Genomic DNA, 26,614 nt, shown 5'->3' on the forward strand with positions numbered 1-26,614 from the left:
CAGGTGTTGTGTTCACCATTTATTCTGACACAGAAAACTACCACTCTGTGCACCGTGTCAGAAATTAATTCACAATGGTGACACTACGGGTGTATTAAAAAGGCAGAAGCAGTTCTAACATTACAACCTTTGCACTGGTCATCGTTGTTTCTCAATGTATAGCTTCATTACACAAGTCCTAAAGATGGTCTACCATTTTTTACTTGCTCTCGTGATATTAAGCCAAAATAGAATTGCTCTTTTTTCCTAAAAATTGTACAACGGAACTGCTTGTGAAGTAAATGTAAAACCTGTAAGTAGTAATTTTGTTAAAAAGTCTAGCTTTTTAAAATTATATAACACCAGAGAAGCAGAGAACTTCTTTTTAAACAAGTTTAACACCTTAAGGATTTGACTTTCTACATAACAATCACAAAAACAGTTCTAAGAAAATCCATCTACAGATCCTATTTTCCTTGTGATCTGAAAGCTTGCTATTCTTGTACAATACGTATTCTTTGGAACATGTCATTAAAAACACTTGTTTGAACCTCCCAAGACTTTATTCTTCTGTCTTTCAGATTCCAAGTAAGCCACGTAGCTAATTCTGTAAGCACTAAGCACCTAACACAGGAAACTAGCCCCACTGGAAACCAAACAGGTATTTGTACTTATGGGGAAAAAAGATGTTGAATGCTTAAATCTTTTTTACATCTTTCAAGTACGTCTCACCTAAAATATGTTGGTAGGTCAAGGCCTTACAACAGTGCAACTAAAGTAACAGTAGCAGAGATGCTGCTATCATCCACTAAGTAGAGCAAAAGGAGGATGGGTCAATGATACACACGTGGGTTTCATGTTGGGTTGCTTTCCACACAGCCTCCAACTAAATTCTACACTTCAAGTCTTAGAAGATCCATCACTCATCAATAACATGCAAAGGTTAAAACCCAAAGAATGCAGTTTTAGCAATGGACAAATATCTCAAAGTTACCTTTTCTTCTCCTACTAGAGAGATGCAGGACAGACAGATTATGCTCATCAAATATGGTCACCTGCCTCAACAACACTCAGCAAACACACCTTTCAGAGGGCTACAAACAAAAATACAAAACACAACATGGTGTTCAAAATACAAATCTAGGAGGAAGCGTCCTCCTTACATTAGCAGCTCCCTGCTAGCTACTGCATACAAGTCAAAGCAACTAACTATAAACTGTAGAAGTCCAAGCCAAATGGATCTGTGGTCTCCAGGATGTTCTTGAATGAGCCCTTAATACAGACTCTGAGAAAAGATAGCATGTGTTCTGTGAATGGTTAAATTTTAAATTTATGGTTAATTCATTTTATGATAATTAAAACTGCTTCATGTTATGTTAGAACATAACTCACAGAAGGAATCTAAAAAAAAAAAGAACAAGTAGATGACAAATGGTGAACTCATAATAATACATATTCATGCATTTTTCTTTCTCTTTACAAAACATACCTTGTTCTGACCTATCACACAGGTAATTATCATCCTAGACAACGGAACAGGATGCAAGGGAGCAAAAGTCCAAGCCCAAAAGCCAAATCTATGTTGTTCTGCATACTAAGCACTGTTGTTATGAATATATGTTTTTTATTAATCAACCACCCGAACTTTGTTTCCTGTTTTCAGTATTTCTCTTTTTACCAGCCCCCTTTTTACTCTTTTTCCATGTTACCTTTGAGACAACAGTAAAAAGCCAGTACTGGCCTCCATTGGGATTGCCAGAGCACTTTGTTTACGCACAGTCAACTTCACATTTTTACCATTAGCAGTATACCAGTTCAGCTGACATAAACAATACAGACTAAAGACAGAACAGAAAACCAAAAATATTAAATCAATGTAATCAAACCCAATGCTGCGTGTAGAACTATGACATACAAAAAGTTTGTTGGTCAGTGAATAAGAACAATAGGAATAGCCAGTTTCTAGCAGCCTACACATTGTTCAGTGCTTGTGCATGAAATCAATGCCCCCAAGCCTTCCAAATATGTGGAAGAGAAAATTAAAGACAAGCCTGACATTTAAATCCCAGTGGTATCTAAGTGAAATGTATCATCCTGAAATCTGACTCATGCTCTTTTCATTTGAAGAACATTAGTTTTGGTACGTTAAAACACAGTAGTATAACTAATATAAAGTTTGCTAGACACAATAAAATGCTGGAATCATTGTATCATCGTCATTTTGTCAAGCAGCAGTAGTTTGGGGGGATTCTAGAGTAGAAAAGACAAATCCGGTAAGCTGCATTCATTCCCAATGCCAAAAGCAACAGTTTTTAAACAAACTTTGGTCTCAAATTTTGCTCCCTTATCCTATTTGTCAGTTGATGCTTTAAATTGTTCCAAGCCTGCTGGTTTTTGACAGACTGCAGTACAATATTCTTTTCTTAACCTAGTGGATGGTGTCAATATTAGTCTTCTTTTGATTGCTTTACAACACCAAGCAAGCTCTGAACATGTCTTACTACAACCAGTGTCAGCTAGAACCAGTTCATCTAACCACCTCCATCTGGAGATGATGGGAACAGAGAAACACACGAGTGCCTTTCAGGTGCAGTTGTATCAGTCAGCACCCATGGGGTTCTTCAGGGCGGGGCCCTTCCAATGAAGTTTTGTACTGAATCCTTACCGGAATAATTCATGAGGACCATCTGCCCGTACAGAATTATACTCTGTATTGAAGTCATCTAATTATGGTCTTCACAATGGCACACTGAGCGTGGCAGTCAGTCCAAATTTTGATGCCACTGCTATCCCTTTTTTCATGATTGCCAAATTAACTATAATAGTCTCTTGGGATGCATCAGTCTCCCTCCACTGGCACGTGTTTCAAAAAACCATAGGCATAAAAACTCCTTATCTGCTGCTTCTTACCCCCCCACCAATGACATGAAACTTTCACTTCCTGTTTTGTAAACATGAACCCATGTCGTGGCTGTTATACACTTTTTTTTCTTTTAATTATTACTACTGATTTAGTACATCTCAAGACCATTTATAAGGAGAAGAGTGTATACAACTGTGGATCATCTTTATGAAAATGAAGGTTCCAAACTACTACAGAAATTTCCAGTCAAGAAAATCAAAAATGGGAGGAAAGATCTTTTCTGCCATCCATTAGGGACTGAACAGTAAGAATCTCAATAAAACTAGCAAAAAAAATCAAACTGTTAACATGCATTACTGCAAAGCCCTCATCTTGGACAAGAATTCAATGTTCCACATACTGTCACACAGACATTTCTCTGCTCTTGAATCCATGGGTCCACATGGGGTTATTTCTTCAGCTTAGTGCTGCCTCCCAGATTTCCCAACAATTCTGTAATAGGACTGCATTTTTTCTTTCAGTCAAGTTACAAGGCAGTTAACGTTCTACCATATCTGCTCTATGCTTTCTGGGGGAAAAGAATAATTACAGCATCCCATTGTAGCTTTGCTTGTAATCTATTCAAACATTCTGATGGGTATCAAAATTAAGTATCAGATTAAAGAGTTGTAGGCTTTACTCTTCTTAGAAAAAAAATCCAGTGTATTTCTCATTAAGATGGTAAATTACTAGCTGAAAACTGATTTATTTGTTTGTTTTGCTAGGAGAGAGAACCAGTACAGATTTCTCACTCTGCTCTGCCTATAAACTCTGCCTTGGAAGTCCATCATCCAAGAGACTGTGCTTTGGCCTTTCCACTGAGATGTTCAACAAAGATGTCAAGTGACTGTAGTGGTGGTAGTATTCTACAGAAGTAAAGCAAAGGGCAAGAGTTAAAATAAATTTGTTGCTGCCACACTTCAGTCTGTGCTAATATGGGCAAGATTTGAATGGCCAAGATTTGAACGGCCATTACAGAGACAGCATAGTAGAGAGGAACCACTTAGTTTCCATACAACAAAGATGGATTTCCACACAAGTTTACTTAACGTGAAGTAAATTGCTGAAGAACTTGCTGTTTGTACAATAGCACTCGTTTTCCTTCTAGTTTAATTAGGCAAGAAAATGAAACGCCTTGCAATGCAGATATTCTCCTGTAACAGGGTAAAAGGATGGCTTGAACACAGAGCAGCTTAACCCCTTGGGTAACGCACAGCCAATTTCTATTAAAAGTAAGGAGTTTGTTAGCTTTACAGAAAGTAGGAATAGCTCCCACATTTGGTGGACTACATCCTCCTGGTGAGATACGTGCTATTCTAGTAATCATTTGTCCACCCCCATCTCTGCTGCTGTCAACACTGGTGATGAATGCCCAGCACTGTGCTGTATAGCTTAGCTAGCACAGAGATTTGAGCTGCTGCTGTCCATCATCTGTTCCTTCTCCTCCTACAAACTCCAAAGTGAAGGAGAAAAAGAAACTTTCTGCCAGCATCCATTTTCAGATTTCAGAGGAAAGAAATCTGAAAATTTCCAAAGCGGCTACAATGCCTTTTTGTGCCCCACCCTTATTCTTGTGCATTTTCTGAGTTTAGATGATTTCCTTTCTGACACAGCTGGAAATTAATCAGTTCTCTATGGGACTCAGGAGAGGAGAAGAGAAATAAATACATAGTTTCATAAAACCTCGATCTTCCTTTTACCCACAGGCTCTATGGGAAGCAGTGGCTTAGTGCATTTTTTTTTTAAACACAATTGAATTTGGAGAAAGTATATTGCCTTAAACCCTGGGGGCCATATCACTTCCAGAACTAAAAGGTCAGCACAGCAGCACTAATGTAGGATGTATAAACAATGCCGGCTACTTATATAATGAACTCTATCTTTTCTGACCTTCAAATGTGAACTCGGGCTGTACGGTCATATCAATAAAACCCTCTACCACTTAAACCATGAAGTTACTGCATTAACTGGATGTTGTATTACACTTCTATCCACTGAAAAAAATAATTTTAAAGTCCCCTCCTTTTCTACAGCAAATTGCATACGTTTCCCTGATGGTTAAAACTGGTTCAAGGCCACGTTGTGTGGGTCTTTGGACAACATACTCTACTGGGAGGTGTCTCTGCCCATGGCAGGGGGGTGGAGCTGGATGGTGTTTAAGGTCCCTTCCAACCCAAACCATTCTGTGATCCTAAATCAATGTTTTCTGGAAAGTATTGGCATCTAAACCAGAAGATGAGCCACGCACTCCTGAAGGCAGAACATCATGAACTAGGCTGAATAGCCCACAAGCCCATGGCCAGAAGTTACAAATCCACTTCTGCCTTAGTGTTTACATAGAGGCTCAAAAGAACTGTGCTATAGCCCGATGGATGCACGAGTCTGAACCTAACTAGCATCTGATTCCAAATAGTGAAGGATATCTATCTTCTCTTCCCTATATTATCTAAACAGCTCCTACTCCTGGGTCTAATGCCATCAAACAAACTATTTTTTTCTGGAGACAGACCGTCTCTAGCCTTTACTTTTTGGCATTCTTGTAGCAGAAAGAGAATGTAAAGTGGTGTACAACTTGGCTCTCTCCAACTGTATGCATTGCTATAAACAGAAGTACCATACTAAATACTGAGCAAACATGATGCATGCCTACTTCCTCAGCCATGTTTACAGCATATTTATAGTAAAACCATAGATACATCTATATAAAGAGGACCCAGTTTAATCAGATGAGACATAAAGAGGGTAAGATGCTATCTGTATTCCAATATTGTATTATGTATGTATTAGAATTCTGAAAGTTGTTTTTTTTTTTTTCTCCATACTGCAGCTTGTGCAGAGGTTAGAGGAAACTGTCTTATTACTCAGATAAATTCTGACACAGGTCAGAAACTTCCTCATCTCCAAATGAAAAATATCTTCAGCTAATGTTGAAAGTTCCTATGCCATTCTTTCATTTCTAAAAATAGGAGAAATGTAATAAGGGCACTGCTTTACTAGAACAATAATAAAAAATGAGTGCAGAAAATGGTAGTCTCTTAGCTTGTCTGATGGAATGAAAATAACGGCATTATCAGCATTAATCCCACAAAGTAGGATCAAACTAATCAACAATCGAGCTGCAAAAAGAAACGCTTATTTTCAGTAAATTATAATAATGAAATTAAAAAAATGAAAAAGGGCTTAAAGTTTTGTGAAATCAGCATTAAGTATACAAGGTAAAATGACAACATTTTCTCAGACAAATTTTAACATACATTTTTCCCAATTTTTCTATTATTTTAAAAATACACAAGTAGGGGGAAGTGATAAAAACAACAGATGACAGATGTCTTCTGCCACGTGTCAAGTCAAATTAAATCGATGCTCTAAAATATACTTCAGCCATGAATACTGATGGCTAAATACTGACCTGCTGTCATACCCATCTCTAGAACAATCATGCTGGAGACATTCTGACAAAACTGCTTCCCACATACATATGTCATCAACATATTTGCACCAGTTCAGACTGCACCGCTAGAACTAAGATCAATAGTATTATAAAAACTGGAAACATCTGCTTAGAAAACATCATCAAGTCCTGCAAAATCAGGCTCTGTCCTTCAGCAGTATTTTAACAGTCAGCATCAAATATTTTTAGCTTAAGTCTTCTTCAAAATCATGGCTAATACAGCATTTTAGGCATGTACAAGAAGGCACAGAACTGTAAATAAGAAACTATGCTCAAACCATTAAGAGCATTTCAAAACTGTCAAATAGCTTTAAAATTTGAATATCCCCGAGTTCTCTGCTAGCTTGTCTATTTCCTCACAAGCTCACCTGTATCTCTGCTTTTGTTTTATTTTAGCCCTACAATGTTTTCCTCAAAGCCTGAGACAAATAAATATGCAAAAGTTAAACAACCATACAAGTCTGGGGAGTGATGTTTCTCAGCTACAAATAGGAATTATTAGTCTCCAGAGAAAGGCTATTCTCTTAAAGAAGATACAAAGTGAGAAAAGGGCTTTACAGAGAACACACTTCTGCTACTCATGTTTGCCTTGGCTGTAATCTCTCATATGGGTCTAAATGAGGGTCTCTCATAAAGGTCCCATAGCAAATCATGCTGATGATCCCATCACTTTGTGGTTTTCCCATAACTGTGGAAGTATTATTGTGCTTGAATCCCAACCCTGCTATTTCTGATGTTTATGCATTTTCTGGAATACTCACAGAAAAGGAAAAATAAAAAAGGAGAAAACACAAAACGCTTCATGAAGAACCACAGTAAAAACCTTTTATGAATATTGATTTCAGTTTTGTATGTTTTTAAAAATGTATATCTATCAGGTTGTCACGTCTAACAGTTCAGCTCTCTCAAAAAGTATCTTCTAAATAGGAAGTTCTCTGCTAATAAATAAACCTCACTGGAAAAGCAAAAAACACTAAGTCTTTACTGAGAAGCCTAATCTCTGTGCTTACCTCCTGCATACAGTGGGCTAAAGACAGACTAACTCCTGGAGTACGGCCAATGAAATTAAAAGAAACACCCAAGGGATTAATTTGTTGAATAACGAATCAGAAGGATAATACATTATCACCGTCACTAATGTTAGAGCGAATTACCAATGACTGGCCATAATACGGTGCTATACTAGTTAAAATTATTGTGGGTTAAGAACTAAAACTCGGTAATTCTTACCATTAGGCTAAAAAATAATAATAATTTGCATTTAAAAATCACATTTGTCAAGGCTTCTTTTTCCTTCAGCCTCTTCAACTCCAAACCATTAAGTGGTGCAGATTTTTCCCCAAGCAATTGAATTAGAGACAACCAGCAGCACGCTCTGTGCCATCTAACTCTGCAGAACCTCCGTTGCGATTTAGTTCCCCTTCCAGCTCTAAAAGTGTCTCAACAGACTCACAAACAGAGCGTGACTCCTCTCTGTTTGGGGAACGGGTAACCCAGAACAGAGTGGGGAATCCTAAATCCCAAATAGAGATTAACAAATTCAGACTGGCATTGGTCTCAAAACTGGATTTAAAACACACATACTAGCATGCAAAAATGAAGCCAGAAAATGCCTCCTGCACTTCTGATACTAACAAGCTCCATGTTATCAATCCAAAACTCTCAGTAAACACCTGTGTATCCATCTGTGAGTTTTTCCAAACTGTTGTAGTATAAAAATCACAATTTGAGTTGTGCAATTTACTGTGTCAGAAGAGGGTGGTAAAAATCCCATGGGTTTGTCTGTGGGCACCCTTCAGTTTCTCTCGATGGTTGAGTGCAGGCCTTTTGCTGGGACCCTACAACAAGAAGGACGTTGTGAGTGTGCACCACAGCATAAGGGGAGCTGGGTAGGGCAGCTCCGCAAAGACCAACAGCAAGCCATTCCTCCCCTCAGACTTGAGCAGGAAAATTACAGGGAGACTTTTCTGTCCATTGCTCCATTCACTGGAGACGTGGCAGATCCAAAATACCGGAAATTTGAAGTGAAGACACTCCTTAAAGTCCAAAAGGCCTTATCTGATAGTTTCACCAAAAAGACAACTCCCGCATCCCTTACAAATCTTCAACTCCTACTGCATGAGTCCCTGCCAAACTTAATTTGCCTGTTTTGTATGAAGTGTATAAATGATACAGTAACACTTACTGAAACAGCTGGGGATGAATCATCAGCTACAGTAAACACCATTTAGAAAGTCCCAATCAAAACATGTTGGTAATACTGTGAGTTTTGGGAACTGCAAGCACAGGACTAGACTGTCCCTAGACTTACACAGTCTGCTGCTTTCTGGATCCTCCAAAATCTCCCTGAAGAGGAAGAAAGGAGAGGGAAGATGGATAAAATAGTGTCAGGGAAAGCAGCTCCTTTCCTTCGCCTTCAGTTTTCCCTCTGTGCAACTCTTCTGTACCAGGGAGATCGGGGAGCAATAGGAGATGTACTGTCTCTCCTCAAGCTCCTCGGATGCCGCCTGCCTTCACGAAAGCCCTTGCCATCTCAGCGCGTACATGGCACAGCACACTGTCCACTTCCCCCAGCTTTTTAAAGAACAGCCTACAGTTCCTTATGAAAACGAGAGGTGAGATAACATGCACGAGCCAATTTTGGACATGACTCAAAGGCCAAAAAAGCACAAGCCTTTCACTACCTTCTTTACTGAGTACATTTTATTGGCGATGGCAGCACAAAACCCAAGCAGGAGCCTTGTCACGTCGATGCCACGGTACGTCAAGTATAGCTTCCAGGACTCATTTTCTTCTGAAGAGTTTCCTTCTGATACGCTGTCCGACTGATTTTTCTGCCCCCTCCCCCCCCCCCCCTTTTTAATAGATTGCTGCTGTTTTTCATCACCTAAATCTAGCTATTCATGGTTACTAGAGAACGACTTGGCAATTACAGAATATACGATGAATCATCTAAATACAAACAGAGGGATAACATACCCCAGTTGTCACTGGATTTTATTAAATCAGTTGCCAATTTCAGTACTGTACACTTAGCAGCAGAATCCATCTACAAAGTGCTTTTGAACTACCACTGCAATACACAGCAGCAGCAGCTCCTTCTACAGGTCCTTCACCCACTTAAATGTTCATAGACATCAGGGCAAAGCACAAAGGGAAACCGCATCATGCCGAACACACTAAGCAAACCCCAAAGTCTGTCTAAACTTTTTCTAAGATCCCAAATGAATTTTACTTCTATTGAAACAGATTTTATATCTTCAGTCCTTCTCACTTAAAAGTTTGCACCTTTCCTTCTCTCTGAGCCTATCTGTACATGCATTTTCATAACACAGTTGATCTGCAGACAGAGGTTTACCTAAATGTTTTACGTGAATTCATCTCTAGCTGTTCATCTCCAGCCTACTAGCAGGCTTACAGCAGGACTAAGATCTCAAAGCACTTAAAAATGCTTAAACTCTTCCTGTCTGCCAGCTTTTAATATTGCAGATTTATCTAAAGTACTTACAATTCATTTTCTGCTTTGTCACTAAGTGCTTAAACTTTTTAAAGGAAGAGTACACACATAGGAATACCTTGCGCTTTCACCGGCAATGGAAGTGATCACATGATTGAGGATATTATGTTTATTCAGCTAATTCAGGATGTGAAGATACAGGCCTTCACTGGCAAATCTGTATGTGGAACACTTATTAACCATCCAGAACACTATCGGTTTCACTCACAAGGCCAGTATGATCAACGGAATGCAAGTCTGTATACCACAAGGAACAAAACTCTTCCAAAAAAGGAATTTATTTTTTTTTGGTGTGAATACACAGGAAAATAACTACAGTTGACTTTAAATACTAAATTAAAATACTGAATTAAATACTGAATTTAGCAGTCATCTCTCTCTCTAAAATGAAGTTGGTTAATCTTGCCAGTCATTTTCTTGTAGGACTCATTCATTTGCTTGGAGAATGCATACGGTTGCTTTTTTTTTTTTTCAAACACCAACAACAACTCCCACACTGGCATATAAAGCTGCCACAAAATGCTCTTAACTTTTATGTCCTATTAATCTCACCTGTTGTCCACTATTAACCTCAGGATCCCTAATCTTCCTTCTTTTCCAGGCAAGCTGCATTATTTTCCTGCAGCATTATCTGCTCTTCTCTCCCCAGGAAGACAGACACGGCAGGCATCAAGCAGACAAATTCCTTCTCTCTTCAGAACTAACGCTCTAACCTGCACCACTCTCCAATTAGACTATGGCCTAGGTTGAGCCTCCTGGGTTCCCAAAACTATCAGGTCTCTGTTTCTGATCCAAAGATCAAAAACTTGACTGTTTTATATTCCTCCAAATGCAAAAAGAGACAAAAATATAGCTGTTCTTATGTAGATCACTGTGGCATGTTGTCACTGAAAATGCCAGACAAAGCTATGCTCAAACCTTTGCTCCAGCCATTTTCTCTTTTCTTCTTTTTGCATGCTGATTAGCAGCACAAGCAATATCGAACAGGGTAGCCTGTAATTGTCAAGAGGCAGACTTGCTGGCTTTCTTCCAGACCTAGAAGCTATTTAGGGGTACTGTACATGGGCTTCACCATTTACATGTACTCTGTACATCATTTACATGCCCCACTTAGGGCAAGAAATGGAATTACAAAGGGAAAGAGAAAGAGAAGTCAGAGACGCATATCTTAAAATAAAAAAGACTTTTCTGATGTAAAGGTGAAAAAAATTGGTCTATGTGGAATAAGAACATAAGGCTGAACAACTCCTCTATCATGTTCCAGGTCCACTGGTCAGCATCCTACCAGCTAAGAGAAAATTAACACTAGACTAGAAGAGCATTACACCCTCTTAACAGATCACCTCATATATAATTAATCCACAAGCCTATTATACAAGCACCATAATTTTATTAGCATACATAATTTAGGCAGCACTAAACAGAAAGCCTATATGCATTAAAACAAACAACAAAACCCACACATATATATACAACAGAATTTCCTGAGTTCTCTTCCCTTTATCTTTTTCTAACCATAGAAAACATCCTCCTCCTACTGCCATGTGAAAAATAAAACCTGACAACCCCAATGACATTCATCTTTTTCCTAACGAGTCTTGTATTTCTTTGATCAATAGCAGAAGGAACATAATTTTGACCAAGGTAAGAGGTGAAATAACAGTGAAAGCACCTGAACACATCTACAGACGACACAGAACTATGGAACAAAGTCATAAACAAAGTGCAACAGCTGTGAATAAATCCATAAACTGAATAGATATTAAAAAATAACCAAATAAATGGTTTACAATGAAAATACCAACCAGTTCTAGCAAGAAATGATTCACTTACACTAATATAACACTTCTTCATTGCTGTTTCACGGAATAGCTTCTAGTAACACTTGCAATTTAGATTTTAATAATTGTGAAGATACTGTATAAATCACACCTGTTAATTGGTCTGAAAACACATCACTTTAGATGAGTCATTGTAAACTTATTCTACAAATAAAGGAGATAAATGGATCACCAGCCTTGGTGCCACTAAAAGCTTTATACCTGATGGAAGACACAGGTTCAGAAAGTCACGTATTTTCTGTCTCGTTGGGAGGTTTGTACATCTCTCAAGGATAATACCCAGACTCTTCAAAACAGCCTCATAAATTAAAGTAATGACCACAGGTTGATTTTTTTTATCTGATACTTGCAAATTTTCTGGCTTGCAAAATTCCAGACTTATAAGCGATGCCTTTTTTTAACATCAGCTCAGAAATTCTGGCTTCATGCTGTTGTACAAAGGCCTTATCTGTAAAGATGAAAAACTGCAACAGGCTGTGAAAGTCAAATTCAACAGCTGTTAAAGCCACATGCACTGAAAGGTGTTACGTGCATTTTGCAACAACATTATTCCAAGGTTTAAGGTAGCTATAATAAAAAGCATTTCAGAAAATCATCCAAGTCAAAGACAGCAAGTTCTCAAAACACTGCTGCCTACAGAAAATTTAGTGAGCATCAGATCTGATCAATAATGCTGCAACATCTGAATAAACTATTAGCCAGATACCTTCACTTACATTAAAAAAAAAAGGACAAAGCATACAAAATCCCATTTTAAGGAAAAATTATGCAAGATTAAATCTAATAAAGTGTGCCATAATTAATAAAACAATTTAAGAGTCTCTGCTTTTGCTAATTACTTGATTTTTCTACCCTTAGCATGCTTTTCATGACTATAGCTCCTTTGGAGCACTGATACACTCAAAGCCTCCATTAATTACATATGAAGGCTGGAATCAAATTCCCCAAGATGCAAACAGGAAAAACAAATCAGAGTTATCTTTCATAAATTTATATTCAACTGGGGGGCTGATTCTTTACCTCCTGAATTCCCTGCGAGAGAATCACCTACTCAGTCCAAAGGACGTCAGTTCATGTCAAGAGCTACTTGTCGCACTGTCACTTACCATAGCTGCAAAGAATTGGGAACACGCCCACAAATTCATCTCAATTACATTAGCCACTTCAGGATGAAGTATTAGAAATTTTGGTATGAGGAAAACAAAACAAACAAAGGGATACCTAAAGGGGGCCTCAGTAGCTAAAGGGGGCCTACAGGAAAACAGGAAAATTGCTACTGAGTGTACACACTGAGTAAAGCCATTAATCCTTGACCTATTGCTACAAACTAAAAGAGGGTTTAGATGAAATATAAAGAAGTTCTCTGTTCTGTTCTGAAGTTCTCTGAGGGTGCTGAAGCAGTTGAACAGGTTGCCTAGAAAAGCTGTGGTGCCCCATCCCTGGAGGTGTTCAAGGCCAGGCCGGATGGGGCTTTCACCTCTGTGATTCTATGAGATTAACAGTCCCAATTTTACAAATACAGCGTGTAATTTCTGCTCTCAGCTAAAATGTGAAATAATACGTGTAAAATCCGTGACTCAAATAATTTGTCCCTATCCCTCATTCCTATTCAGATACAGGATACAAGCTTGATGGGTCAGAGGCAATGAGTCTGTAGGGATTTCTGAACTTAACCTCCAGGCATTTCTGCAGTTCATTCCAGATGATGGAAACAGAAGGGGTCTAATCTGTATAATACATGCATCCACCAAGGAAACTTCAAGCTTAGCTTCTTGAAAAAAGTGAGCACACTCTGTGCATGCAATGCTTACAACATCTTGGAGCTGGACCAAAAATTAAGAATACAGATTGGTAGTTAGTTGCTGATATATAGGCCAACAAATACTGGCAGTATTTTGTAATTGTAGATAATTCTAGTTTTTATTCATAATAATTCATGTTAATACATGATGTTTTGTGTGTCTGGGCTCTAGGAAACATCACCCTGTACTTTTATATACAAGCTGTACTGATACACATTACATCTACTGCTTAAAGGGTATACTTAAAGGATATAATCAAAAACAGCTTTTGAACTGCAAAATGTTTCACTAAAAGCATATAACTGCAAATTTTATGAGCCAAGGACTAGAATCAGTTTGTTAAATCGCACTATTGACGCTAATTTAGAGATAGGGACGTTCATATACATTTCCTCTCAATGCTGGGACCAAAAATTGAAGAATTCAGTAACCATGGAAGCATTTACTCCCCAAACCACTCAGGGCCAATTCTTAACCATGTTCCTACCCTATCTACTAGCAGGCCATGAGCCCGATGCAGTACTGATAAAATCAATAATAGCTATAACACTATTATCATCATTTGTGTACCAATCTAACACAAAACTTCCTCCAATCAGAAAATATCTGCAAATTCATCTAGAGCTATTATCTAAACAAACTAGCAGTATTCAATTAACATTTCACTGCTAACTGAATTATAATGAACACAATAAAATTTCCCAACTATTAAGTATTTGAAATGGAAATATCTGTTAACTAGACAAATCCAAAAGAAAGGTCAAATTACAATTCTGAATATCATAAATGACTCACGAACTTATTGAGGCTATGATGAATTCAAGTCTCACAAAATATCAGGGAAAATGTTTGAAATGAGCATCATGAAGCTGGGGTTCTTTGCAATTAAAATTCTTACAATCAGTTTATTAACTAAACAACAACCTAGTAGCATTCAAGTAGTCCACGTCATCCCCTGTAAATGTCAGTAGATTTCCAAGTCTTCTAAAATATGCCAATATCACCGCTGGCAGGTATCAACAACCCGTTGCTTCTGTATGGATCAGATCCTGCAGTTGATGCCTCAGCTTTTCATGGTAATCTCCTGCTAGTCTGCAAAATAGTCCACTACTTTTAGTGGAAACACTGATACCTGCAATCACCGAGACTACTCTAAATACATAGTTTTGCAGAGAGCTGCTGGACCACAAATTCTGGTGGGTTCTGACTGCTCTCTATTGCTGTAGCCCTTCACCTCTACAGCAACTGTCCTCTGATACCAACAGCACAACTTTCTGGGTTACAGAAGATGACATTCCATAATTCGTTTGCATTATTCTGCCAACTTACAGGACTTAATGCAGATACAAGTATAAGCCTACCACCACCTCAGCCTATTCCTGCTGTTTAAAATGATTTCTTTCACTAGCCTTCTGAGAATGAAAATAATGAGTAGCAGCACTCATTTTTAAAATCTGTATCTAATTGCAAAGCATGTCACTCTTGCCCACATAAATACGGTCGATTTTCAGACATTATCAGGTGAAGTATTTTGTTATTCAGCAAAAGCAAATTTGATATAGTATATATTTTTTTGCGTGTGTGTATATATATATACAATATATACAGTTGATCTACATTTTCTATGAGAGCTATTGAAAGATCTTTTGAAGCTCTCTTAGGGAAATGAGAACAAAAATACCGAACACATGATTCCCCCTGCCCCCGGCAATATAAACAAATCTGTGCCTACTTTTTCTCTAGGGAGCCAATTCTTCATGAACTATCAACAATGAATTTTCTCTCTTGACCTGGCCTATATTTTTGACATGTATGAAAAGCCTTAGCTGAGGCTCCGATCATATGGTTCCTTTAAAGCAAATATAAAATGTTCCTGCCTCCCCCGCCATAGATTTTTCTGTTCTTAAATGCATTCCTATCTTTGCTTTGTAATATATTCACCCAAAACAGTTTAAAAATTTCCAGTCTCATCTTGTTAAAGGAAAGAGAAAAAATACCAACTTTACAACAGAAATTCTTTTCATTATAGTAATAATTGGGAATATGCAACCTCTGTTGTTTTGTGCTACTGTCATTGTTACTTTCCACAAACCCTCTGCAGCTCTTTTTGCAGCAGTTCACAAAGGTCACTTTCACCAAAACCAATATATATATTTTTCAATTTGTCCTTTGTAACCCGACTGCCATGTACAATGCTCAGACAGCAAACCTACTGCTAGCCTTCCCTTGAGTCCTCATGGACATACGTAACAGTAGAAAAGCACTGTATGATGCACTTCATTTAATACAAAACTTCTCAATAGGATAATAATCTTTTAAAATTTTAGAAATCCTACTAAATCCTCATTTTCTTGGTATAATGGCCTTTTTTGCTAGCGGCCACATTTCTTAAGCCAGAAGCGTCAAATTTTGCAATATGTTTATGAGGGCATGGTGCCACACAGTAAGTATAACTTAGTTTTATAGTCAGTCATAGTACCTCTGAACTTCAGACACTTCAGTGATCATCTTTAGCTTCTTTGTCTCTACTTAAATCAGCATACCTTGTACAATGTGTATTTTCATTCCCGGTGATCTCCAGTTACTGCTGGAAATAGCCAGATTAGAAAAAATTCCCTAAGAACAAGTTCCCCATCCCAAATAATTCCAAATCCCTGAATACTCTTCTGTTCTAAATCTCTTGACTTTTTTTTAGCTCTACTCTGGTAGGTGGATTAATACTTCAGCTCTGATAAAGGTTTCGTTTTGTTGATTTACGCCCTGGGTATGTTATTTCTGCTCCGTGGAATGGATATTTTCATTTAACAGCAGCCCAGCAGTTCTGCAGTCTTCCAAGGTTGCTTTAAGCCTCTACACATGCACTTCTACCATGTCCTTTTTGTTGGCACCCACTCTTTGCGGACAGAGTTAAAACCCTATCCAGATCTTGACCACTTTTCTGAAGAATTTCACCTATAATAAGTCTTCTAACAACTCTTCCTAGTTGTGTTGCCTGAAAAATAGGCTGCATTTTGCTGCTAACCCTGTGCATTATTTGTTCTTCAGTAATTACTCAGTCATGTATCTGAACGAAGCCTGTTTCAGAGTACCTGAGTTTTAACTAAACGTCGTATTTCACAAGCCACAGCAAAACACAATGCAGTCCAAAGAACTGCGTATGTTTGCTCACCATTTTTTGCTTCTTAGTCATTTAATTTACTAAAAAACTAGTGAGAAGTAACATCCTTCGTCTTGTATTACATGAGCGCACTTAATGGGTGCAGAGAACAAGAACATTAAAATAACAAGTTATACTTTATTTAATAATCTGGAAAAAGAAGGAGGTGAGTAGTTCTCACTAACAAGCTCAGTCACGTTTGCTTTCAGAATTCTGAAGTGATCTTTTTTTTGGATATTTCCAGGAGGTTTTCTTCTTGTTCTGTGTGCTCATGGCTAGCTCAGGCCTGCACCTAGGTCTGTCTCGTTTAACTTTTCTGGAGAAACAAAGAACTCTATTCAAATCACTACTTTTTTCTGCTATAATTCTACTGGCTATGTTGTCAATGATGATAGGTGTCCCTAGGACAAGCTGGCCAGAGTTTCCTGCAGATCTATATACCAGCGCTAGATTTTGTCACCTTTAACCTCTTTCCCTTGCAAAACAAGGCTTTAATTAATTTGAAAAGCACCTTGGAGTTATACACAGTCTCCATGGAAACTTTTGTTCGATTCTTTGACCCATTTACATAAGACAGTACACGCTATCAACTGGCAGCAGTTTCCTTAAAATATATCTCATTAAAATCAAACTTTCAAAGATCTTTTAAGTGATCCTGTTAGGAATCACACGTACAACTATATTACTTCCGTGTCTGGTACAGATACCGATTTCTGTGTTTTCCTATGTAACCTGAAAGGAGCTTGCTAGCATCTTCCACGTGGCAGGAGGCTTCCTGGCTTTCTGGAAAGTGGTATTCATTAAGAGCAGATGTACTCAGCTGGAATTCAGAAGGCCACAGGTGGCCAACCACAGGTCTTAAGCAATTCTCTAATATTTAAAGGATGGTTCCCAGATCACCCCTGTGACCATACAGGAACAGATAAATAACCAAAATCTCACGAGTAAGTAATATCATACGATTGGCACCATCAGAGAGCACTGAGATCCAGTCACATGCCTCACGCTTGCAGGAAGAGCTGCAGAGAGCCGTTAACTTCTGCTGCCTGACGAAAAACTGCCAAACCTCTGATATGCATACACTGCTGCTACCATACACAAAGATTTTGGCATTTAGCTCATGGGGTTGAGGAAGGCTGCCTATGCCTGTTACAGACAGCATTATAATGACTGCAATGGTTATTAAGCATGTATTATTAAAGGAATCTATTAACATATTGACTTCCACCATGAAAGCAAACATATATGTCAATTGCTGCATCCTCTTTGGAGTTTGGTAGAGTATGGGAACCCAGAAACCAGTTTTAAGTTTGTATCAAATAGAAGAAAAGCAAATGAATACTGCTAGGTACCCTAGAGTCTTGGTAATGAAATACTGAATCATTTATTGTAGAACAATATATGTGGGTGGGAAGAGAAGGCAAAACAACGAGCGTGCCTTCTGTGCAGACTCCTCGGAATTATAAATGGAGATTTGCATGGCTGTGTTAAACAGAACTAGCAATATGCAGGGCAGGAATGGATTTTTTAAAGCAGTTTTATATAATAGGCTTGGTAGCTTTGAGAAATGCCTTTCCCCAGTGGTCATTCTATTGATGTAGAGCCTAAAGACAATTTTTCTAATTAAGCAATAAATTACAGCTGTAGGAAAGTCTCGTAAGTCACTATTAGAGCTGTGCAGAGCTCTGAACCTTCAGACTGCTAAGAACATGGCAAGTCTCGTACCTAACTTTATTCATTAATTCTTCCTTCTCCCCCCAGTTTTTCTTTGGGTTTTGAGATCAAAAATCTCCCTTCGGACCTCACAATATCATTCAAAAGGTAGGTATTCCTGGCACACAGACTATATTACCACAATAACTAACAGCTCCCTTCCTCTTCTATTTTTCCTTCACAAAACTGAAATCCCCTTTACCACAGTTTTGCTCTTTGCGTACTCTTTGTTTCTGGTTTTCCCCTTCTGAGGGGCTGCAGAAAGGTGACATTGATACGCTTGCTTTCTTTCTGCTCACCAACTTGTAAGATGTGACAGACGTTTGACTCCTTCCCAGATCACTGGGAGGCAGCCGAAGGGCATACTCCAGATAGTCTCACTGAGATCATACACTATTTCAAAGTATATTTGCTTTTTGACAGCTAAACATATACCTTCAAATTACTTCATCCAACAGAGGCAATACCCTAAACTTGCTTCTGGTCTTTACATTGGTATGCCCCAGCACTCATTCCTTGTTTACTAAACCTGGAGTTAGCAGATGAGTTGAAATCATTTCACCTTTTCCTTTGCATTGTAAGGGTGTCTGAAATGTCTGTATTTGAAGAAGAAATAGTAGGAAGAAAGAACGTGCTCACGTAACAACAGAGTTTTTAGAACAGCACAGGAAAGGTGCAAGGAACAATTGCTCTAATGGACAACTATGGAGTAGCTTCTTCCTGGGAAAGTTTCTTCTTTAACTCCTGCAACTGGTTGTAAACCTTGGGTAGAGGATTCTTACTCTCACAATGGAAACAAAGCATTACATACAGTGACAAAAACTTTTCAACATCCACTAAAACGTCTAGCCTTTTAAATCCTTCATATGCTTTTGGCTTCAGTAGTATCTTAACCAGCTGAACAGAGAAATTACATCTCACAGTGAATAGCATTTCATGTCAAATTTGCTTATTCTCTTATGACAGAGGTTAAGCAGAAGTGGCATATTTACTTTGAAAACAGTCATCATTCTGTGCATCTTTACCATGTACCTTCTAACACCTCCTCAGGCTAGTACAGAGTCTCCAAAACATATTTATTTCCATCCTTCTTTAAAGATACAGAGGACAGGTTTGGCATAGCATGCCACTGATTTCTATGACAACATAACATGGTCACTTCTGTTTTCTCTTATTTCTGTAAAACACTGTATTTGTATTTTTCTTTAACATAAACAAGTTTGTCTAAACCTTTTTCACATGTTCAAGCAAATTCAGAGCCTAATAATGCAGATGAATGATTGGGGTGACTCTTTCCAGCCTAGAAACTACTTCTGAAAAAAACAACAAAAACCCCCAAACAACATAACAAAATCCCCTAGCTAAGCATCTTTACTGATGTTGCCCTGTCACAAAACAATCAGTAGGACTCTGGCGATCCCTTGGTTCTGCAGTCATAAATACATTTAAGAACAGAAGGGTTGTTACAGAACCCTTTTTCATTTTTCCTGTTTCCAATTCATAAGCATTTTGCCTAGTAATTCCACTAGTATTCAAGTTTCCCTTAAAATTGTGAAGGCTTTTTGAATCACTGAATTGCAAACAACTGACTTCCACTGTGCCACTGTTATAACTGCCAAATATCAGAAGATTAGACAAAATACCAGATAATTCTTTGGAAAAAACCATCCTAGTTCATTTTAAATTATACAAAAAATTCAATAAGCATCTCATACAGAAAGCTTCCAACTCTGCAGCTCTATTTATCATTCTTTCCAGTTACGACAGAAGACTTGATCCCCGTTAAGGTACAAGGTTCTAGCCTGAATGAAAGTCTACACGGAAACTTTAAAAATGTGTTTAGTTTAACGTCTTCGATTTTTTTTAAAGAAGAAATTGAGCTTTTTCTCCTTAAAGCAAAGCTTTTCTATGTTCAGTCAGTACCTTATCTCTTCACTAAAACACAAATCGTCAACTCTGACCGCAGAAGGCAGTATGTGCCAGCAAGTTATTATTACAGAGATCACGTCCCTCTGAGAGTATGTGAAAAGGAAGCCTTGCCAGCTAGTAAAATAAAAATAATACCCCCAACCATATCCCATACAACTCCAAGCACTGACAACACAAAACTTCTCCACAAGCAATTTTATGAAAAAAAAAAAGAGGTCCCTATGAACAAACATCTCACTGAAATCATAGGATGTCATCTGCCTATCAGCTGGTAGAAGTTCATAGATTCCTCAGCTCAAATTCCTCAAGAAGCTTAAGAATTTGATTTCATTGCCAAGGGTTTGTGAATATCCAGTCACTAAAACATATCAAAGAATATATTCAGTTTTTCTTCTCAGTTAAGTAACTTCCAGAATATCAAAGGATGCATGTAACCAACATTTCTGAACATTAAAATACTATTGAAAGAATATTATCCCAGCAGGCTTCACAGAGGAATCACTAGTGGATAAGCACAAATTTTAGAAACCAGATTAATCCCCTTCTCTCTTGCATCCTCTTCCAGCTATTTGAAAGTAATGAACAATGGCCCAGTGCAACACTATAGTAGCATTTAAAGTAATTAAACAAATACTGATAGCAATCAGATTCATTTCATTTAAGGTTCTTTAATATATATCCACTTCATCTTTCTACATGTGGTCCTTGCCCAGCAGAACGTTAATAGCTCTGGAAGAGATTGCAACCAGATTTGAAAACGTAATAGTTTCATGCTGGAGAGCTCTGCCTTTTAATTCAGCCGTTTCCAGAAACACAAAGCCAAACACTGATGCAAGAATAATAGTTCTGTGTTTGTAAAGGCTAATTCTTGATGAGCTGCTAGAATTCGCTATCAAGTATGAGAATCCTTGTTGAAGGAATACCTGCCATCTAAAGATTCATTGCCATTTGGAGATGGCAGCTATGATGCCAGGTAAGATTCTTTTTGCCTAAAACAGCGGAGGAAAAAACTGCCCTCAAGTTCTACAATACAGCATTTTTGTAGATAATTTTCTATTTTACCAAGCTGAAGATACTTGAAGAAATTCTGGATTCTGGTCCAACCATTTACTTCAAAAAGACTGGCTTGAGAGCGGTGAAATGTACATCGATAAATTATTTGCCAGCCTACACACCTGCCCATTCTTTAAGCTCACAAAGATTTATAAAAATACAGCTTGTCATTTCAGGAAGACTTTTCCCAACACAACGCTTATCCAACACGCTTCTTCCATAAAATGGGTTCTGAAGCACTGTCCCAATCTACCCAAATTCACAGGAATTTCACTAAAATCTGTAGAATTAAATGCCTATTATATTTTCAAAAAGAGGTTTCAGGCACCTAAGAGGTGCCTGAAACAAGCAGACATGGAAAATTAAATTAAACGAGAAACCCAGACAGGGTTTTGTTAGTGGCAAGAAGATGACTTTTCCACCTGTCCATTGTTTAGATATGGATTGTCACAGGCCTGGCCAGTGACAGTTGGACAGTTATGTCTTGGGCAGGTTAAAAACAAACCTGTATTTTCTGCCTCAAATTTTAGGCAACCAATTCAGAAATTTTAGAAGGTATTTTAAAACTCAAAATGGATTTGTGCTGTCTTGACTGTGTGGTGGAACATGAAACAACTATTTCAATTTTTGTATTTAAATGACATTCATGTCACCCCTAGGAATCTGCTTTAAAGGCCAAAGCCAACAATCAGAAGTTATTTGCAATAACAAGCAATAAAACGCTTTCTGAATTGTATTTTTCTTAGAAATGGTGATGTATACTACAAGTGGCACACAGTAATCTTCCTGACTGACCCATTCAGTAGCACAGAAAAGGAAGGGAGAAATTAGCACCAAAGTGCTGGAACAAGGAATTACGCCCATAGCAAAGCTTAAACGCCTAGACTGGCAATCAGCGCGACCTCCAGTTTTAAGCAGTTAGGTCACAAATTGAATATACTCCCCTCATTAGTCACTTAATGCCTGGAAATTTTCTCTCCTCTATTTTTTGAAGTCTTCCTTTGTGTGCTGGATAAGAGCTTCATTTAAGAGATTTCCTTATTTTCTGTAGGCAGAACTTTTATGCAGGCTTGAAAGACCACAGCTGGTAACAAGAACAGCAACCTGGTGTCAAAGCGGCTTTCAGAGACAGAGCATGCACAGCAGACAAACATCTGAAGGAGGGCCCCGATATCTGAGCAGACTGCTCTGGCTTAACAAGTTACTTACCTGTCACAGGTACGTAACACTTGACTGCAGACATGCTTTGAGCCTATGGCTAATGGGAAGCAAAAGTACTTCAGCCATTCTTAGTGGAGTTTGAGCCATCGGCTGGACCAACTAAGCCCAAAAGGTTCATCGTTTCTCCTCTTCAGATACTCTGAGATGAGGACTCCTGCCAGCATTCCTACTGAATAGCTCTTACTAGTTCTAAATTCACACACTTGATTTATGTGATTCAACCTAAAAGTAATTACGGAAAACATTCAAGTACTTGGTTCTATTGAGGATGAAAGTCACAAGACAAAGTGACAACTCAGGATGTTATCGCAGAATGTTAAGAAATATTCCTCCTTTATATTACAGAAGAGAGAATTGAACTTCATCTAAACGCGAATGAAAAATGCCTTGGAATTGGAAATGAGTGTCCATTTAAGTGGCTTTGTGCAAAAATGCAGGAAAAATAGAATCTGCTTAATAAACTACTGGTATGTCTGAAACTCAGCTTTATCATAATCCCCATTAAACAGATTGTTTCAGGGCTGGCTCCATCAGTTTAGTACCTTTAACACAAACGGATCGAGCCTTGCAATGTTCCCTTCTCGCAAGGGAGGTATTTTCAATGAGCTTTTGAAATGCAGGAGTCTGAGACACTTCTGGTTGTGGGAACATGCATTTATACAGCTTATTAAAGGGTGTGATGTTTTAGCATTTAATGGCCCTGCATATAACAGTGGTACTAAAAGGTAAAAATCTCTTCCCAACTCCCCCATCCATACAGCTGTAACAACAGAAGCAGGCTACATGCTATGTGAGCCTTCCCTCGTGCTTTGTTTTCACACAAATGAGGAGATCAACTCCTGGCATGCCAGCTGAGCCCTCCAGATCTGCCTTCTTTGGCTGTAACTCTCCCCGCATCAATGCCGTTAGTATCCAGCTCCAGAAAGGAGGTTCTTCCTTTTAACAATGACAGGGCACTTGTGCCATAGATGAACCAGTGTGCAAATTAGGTCCTACAGCTCGCTTTGGCCAGAAGAGCCCCGAGCACACGTTTGCTGACCACCCACCAGAGAGGGCTGCACAGCAAAGGCCCGGGTTTGAAGGCAGAAACAGCAGCCGCGGTGTCGCCCCTTCTCCTTCTGCTGCCTCCTCTCTCTAACCACCTCAGGAAATTCTTATTCCCCAAAGGGCTCCCCAGCACAAAGGCATATGAAAGGCACTTTCAGGTTTTTGGACAAATTGAACATACATTTAATACACTCATTTTTCTGGAACTCTATTGCTCTTTAAGATAGAAGTGATGGATTACTGTGAATATTTTGAGGCTATTCCTTAAAGGAAAGGCAAAACACAGGTACCAATTTTAAAACAGTGAGAGGCATGGCAAGTACAAAAGTACTTCTGTTGTAATAATGAGCAATTTCAATGCTCCAACTGTAACGGGAAGTTCCTGGATCGTGGTTAAACTAAATTCTGCTTGGCTCAGAGCCACACAAATATTTCTTTTCCACATTCCCATCAATTACAGAAGTACAGTAAGTGTTTTTGTTCTTAAGTGCACTATTACAGGCGACACAAATAAGCCATTTTTCTTCCTGGGGTTGGAGCTAACATTTCTAAAATACCATATTACACATTTGGCAGGCTTGAAGCATACTCCAGTTTTTACTTGTGTTGCATTAGTAAGCCATGCCCTTTGAATCAGCTGAAAATTGGAGGTACACTACTTATCCTAACCCGATGTCTCATTCTTACGATGGTAGTAGAGTTGGTTATAGTTCAGTCCTGGTACAAGTATTCAGACTTGGGAAAGCAGTCCTCATGAGACAAGAAGTATTATCATCAACAATTTATATGTAAACAATAGCCGATACATACCATGTAGAGACCACTTCAGTGAAAGATTACATCGTATAAAATCAGATTTACCATTGCTATAATCCATGCTATAGATTGATAATTTTATACCAAGGAACCATTACGATAGTTAACTACCCAACTAAAAACGAAAAGTTAATCTGAGATATGCACATATCCTGTTAGGAAAAATTTAGAATTTTAGAGTGAAATCTATCACCCTCACAAACACTGCCTTCCATCACTGACAAAACCTACTGAAATACAAAAAGACTCACGTAGCACAATGCAATCTCTCAATGCGTATCACTTGTAGTCTGTCTGTACCATACGTGCTTATATCTTCTCTTACAGTCACCCCAAACTATACCATTATGTCAAATACAAGTGTATTTCTAAGGAGAAAAAGGAAAGGATTCATTTTTTGGAGCCTCCAGTCCTGTGTGAGGTGCACAACAAAGACATATCTGAAATGCAGGAGAGTGTATTTCTACAATTTTAGGATAAAAAATAGATGTCCTACAGAATTAACCATTATCATTAACCATGACTAATTAACCATGGCTAACCATGGTTTCCGTGGTTAATTTATCAGTGCTCAACTCTTTGACCAACATGACCGCCTTAGCAAAGAAACACAGGTATCTCACAGAGAGTTAGGTATTAACTTATTCATGTTCTGCCTAGTTTTACTAATCCTTTACATACAGCATGTACTGGGGGCATATGAACTTATAAAGAGGACATCTGGCAGTTCTATTCTCTTCAAAGCAAACTGGTAAGCTCCAAAACCTAGAGGGCCCGACCTTGCACATCACACTGCTACTCACAGGGGCTCTCTGACCAGTGCAAGGTTGACTGTCAGACAACTACAGCAATTAGAAATTGTTAAATGCAAAATTACTAACATGTTAATCCATGAATTTTTGTCTGCTTTTGTCTGGTTTCATGGACAGTTTTATGCTGGATGGTAAGGAAGATCACATTTTCTTTAGATGAATTTGATCTCAGCTATGGTATCAAAACAGAGGTAAACGCATCATGTCTGTAGTACAATACTCTTTTGCATTACCAGCAGAAAAAGCTCTGCAGTGCTTTTGAGATCAGATCCATTGCCCTGTAAACACAGGGAAATATTCCCTGTCAATTCTGAAAAGACACCAGATCACGTTCTCCACTAGATAGGAACTTCTTGCTTTGTAGATATTTTCCCTCCCCCAGCTTTTTAAAGCCTGTATCAATAGCTGTTTAACAACAACAAAAAGGTAAATAAAACATTCTCATTCAGCATCTTGATCACTGCCAAAATGTCTTACTTTCAGGCAAGTAGGGGCTGCAATTTTTTCCCCTGAACTCATTTTAATTAGAAAATCAGCTCTTAACGCATTCCTAAGGTCACCTTTAAGATTCAGCACTGACCACAATAAACTTTTATTCAGTTTTCCCAATGCCTTTCCTTCGCCTTTACATTAGATGCCAGGTGTATCAAGTAAAAAAAAAAGAATCAATCGCTATGTCCTTGCTCTACTATTTTAATAACTAACGTCAGTCAGTGTTTCCGTTCTTTACTATATCTTTTTCTATTTTAAATCACCCTTACGTTTCTTGCGCTTTCTTCATCAGTTGTGTTAAAAATCCTCCCCTACATAACCTACATAGCTATTATCTTATACTTCTTCAAACCCGTCTTTGGTCTTATGTCTATCCATGGTTACATCAAGATGACTGATAACGAACAAATGAACCTTCTCGCTTTCTTACTCTTTCCATTTCTTCTCTTCAGTGACTGTTGTGAACATTTGTCCATGAACATGGAATGCAACACAAAAAAAATAATCACACCATCAGCAAAACTGCACCATGCCTACACAACATATCCAACTTTCATATCCTGTCCTGATATACAATTTACCTGATTTGTGCTCTAGGCTTTAAAACCTCTGGGGCAAGGCTTATCACCTCATACTATAGTTATCACAGCAAGCACTTAAAATAGGTTAAAGCTCTCAAGTGTCACTACGGTATATTACTTTTTATACTATTAATTCTGTTACATTTTACTGGCAATAGCTTGCTTGCTAGAATGGACAGCATTTCTCTATTACCATCTTTCATGTGGAAGGGCAACTACTGCCCAACCTCCCCCCCTGCATATCCATCTGAAGAAAGATTTAGTCCATCTAACAAAGGGTAGGAAAATTCCATCTTCCTTC

General features: G+C 38.3%; 1 protein-coding gene across 7 annotated transcripts in view; it reads right to left on the minus strand.

Annotated features, from left to right (window-relative positions):
- BANK1 (B cell scaffold protein with ankyrin repeats 1) overlaps window positions 1-26,614 on the minus strand; it is a 143,564-nt gene that overhangs the window by 53,459 nt on the left and 63,491 nt on the right. The gene's annotated exons all lie outside the window — the stretch shown is intronic.

This window comes from Cygnus olor, chromosome 4, assembly GCF_009769625.2.
Source record: "Cygnus olor isolate bCygOlo1 chromosome 4, bCygOlo1.pri.v2, whole genome shotgun sequence".
In the NCBI taxonomy this organism is placed as follows: domain Eukaryota; kingdom Metazoa; phylum Chordata; class Aves; order Anseriformes; family Anatidae; genus Cygnus; species Cygnus olor.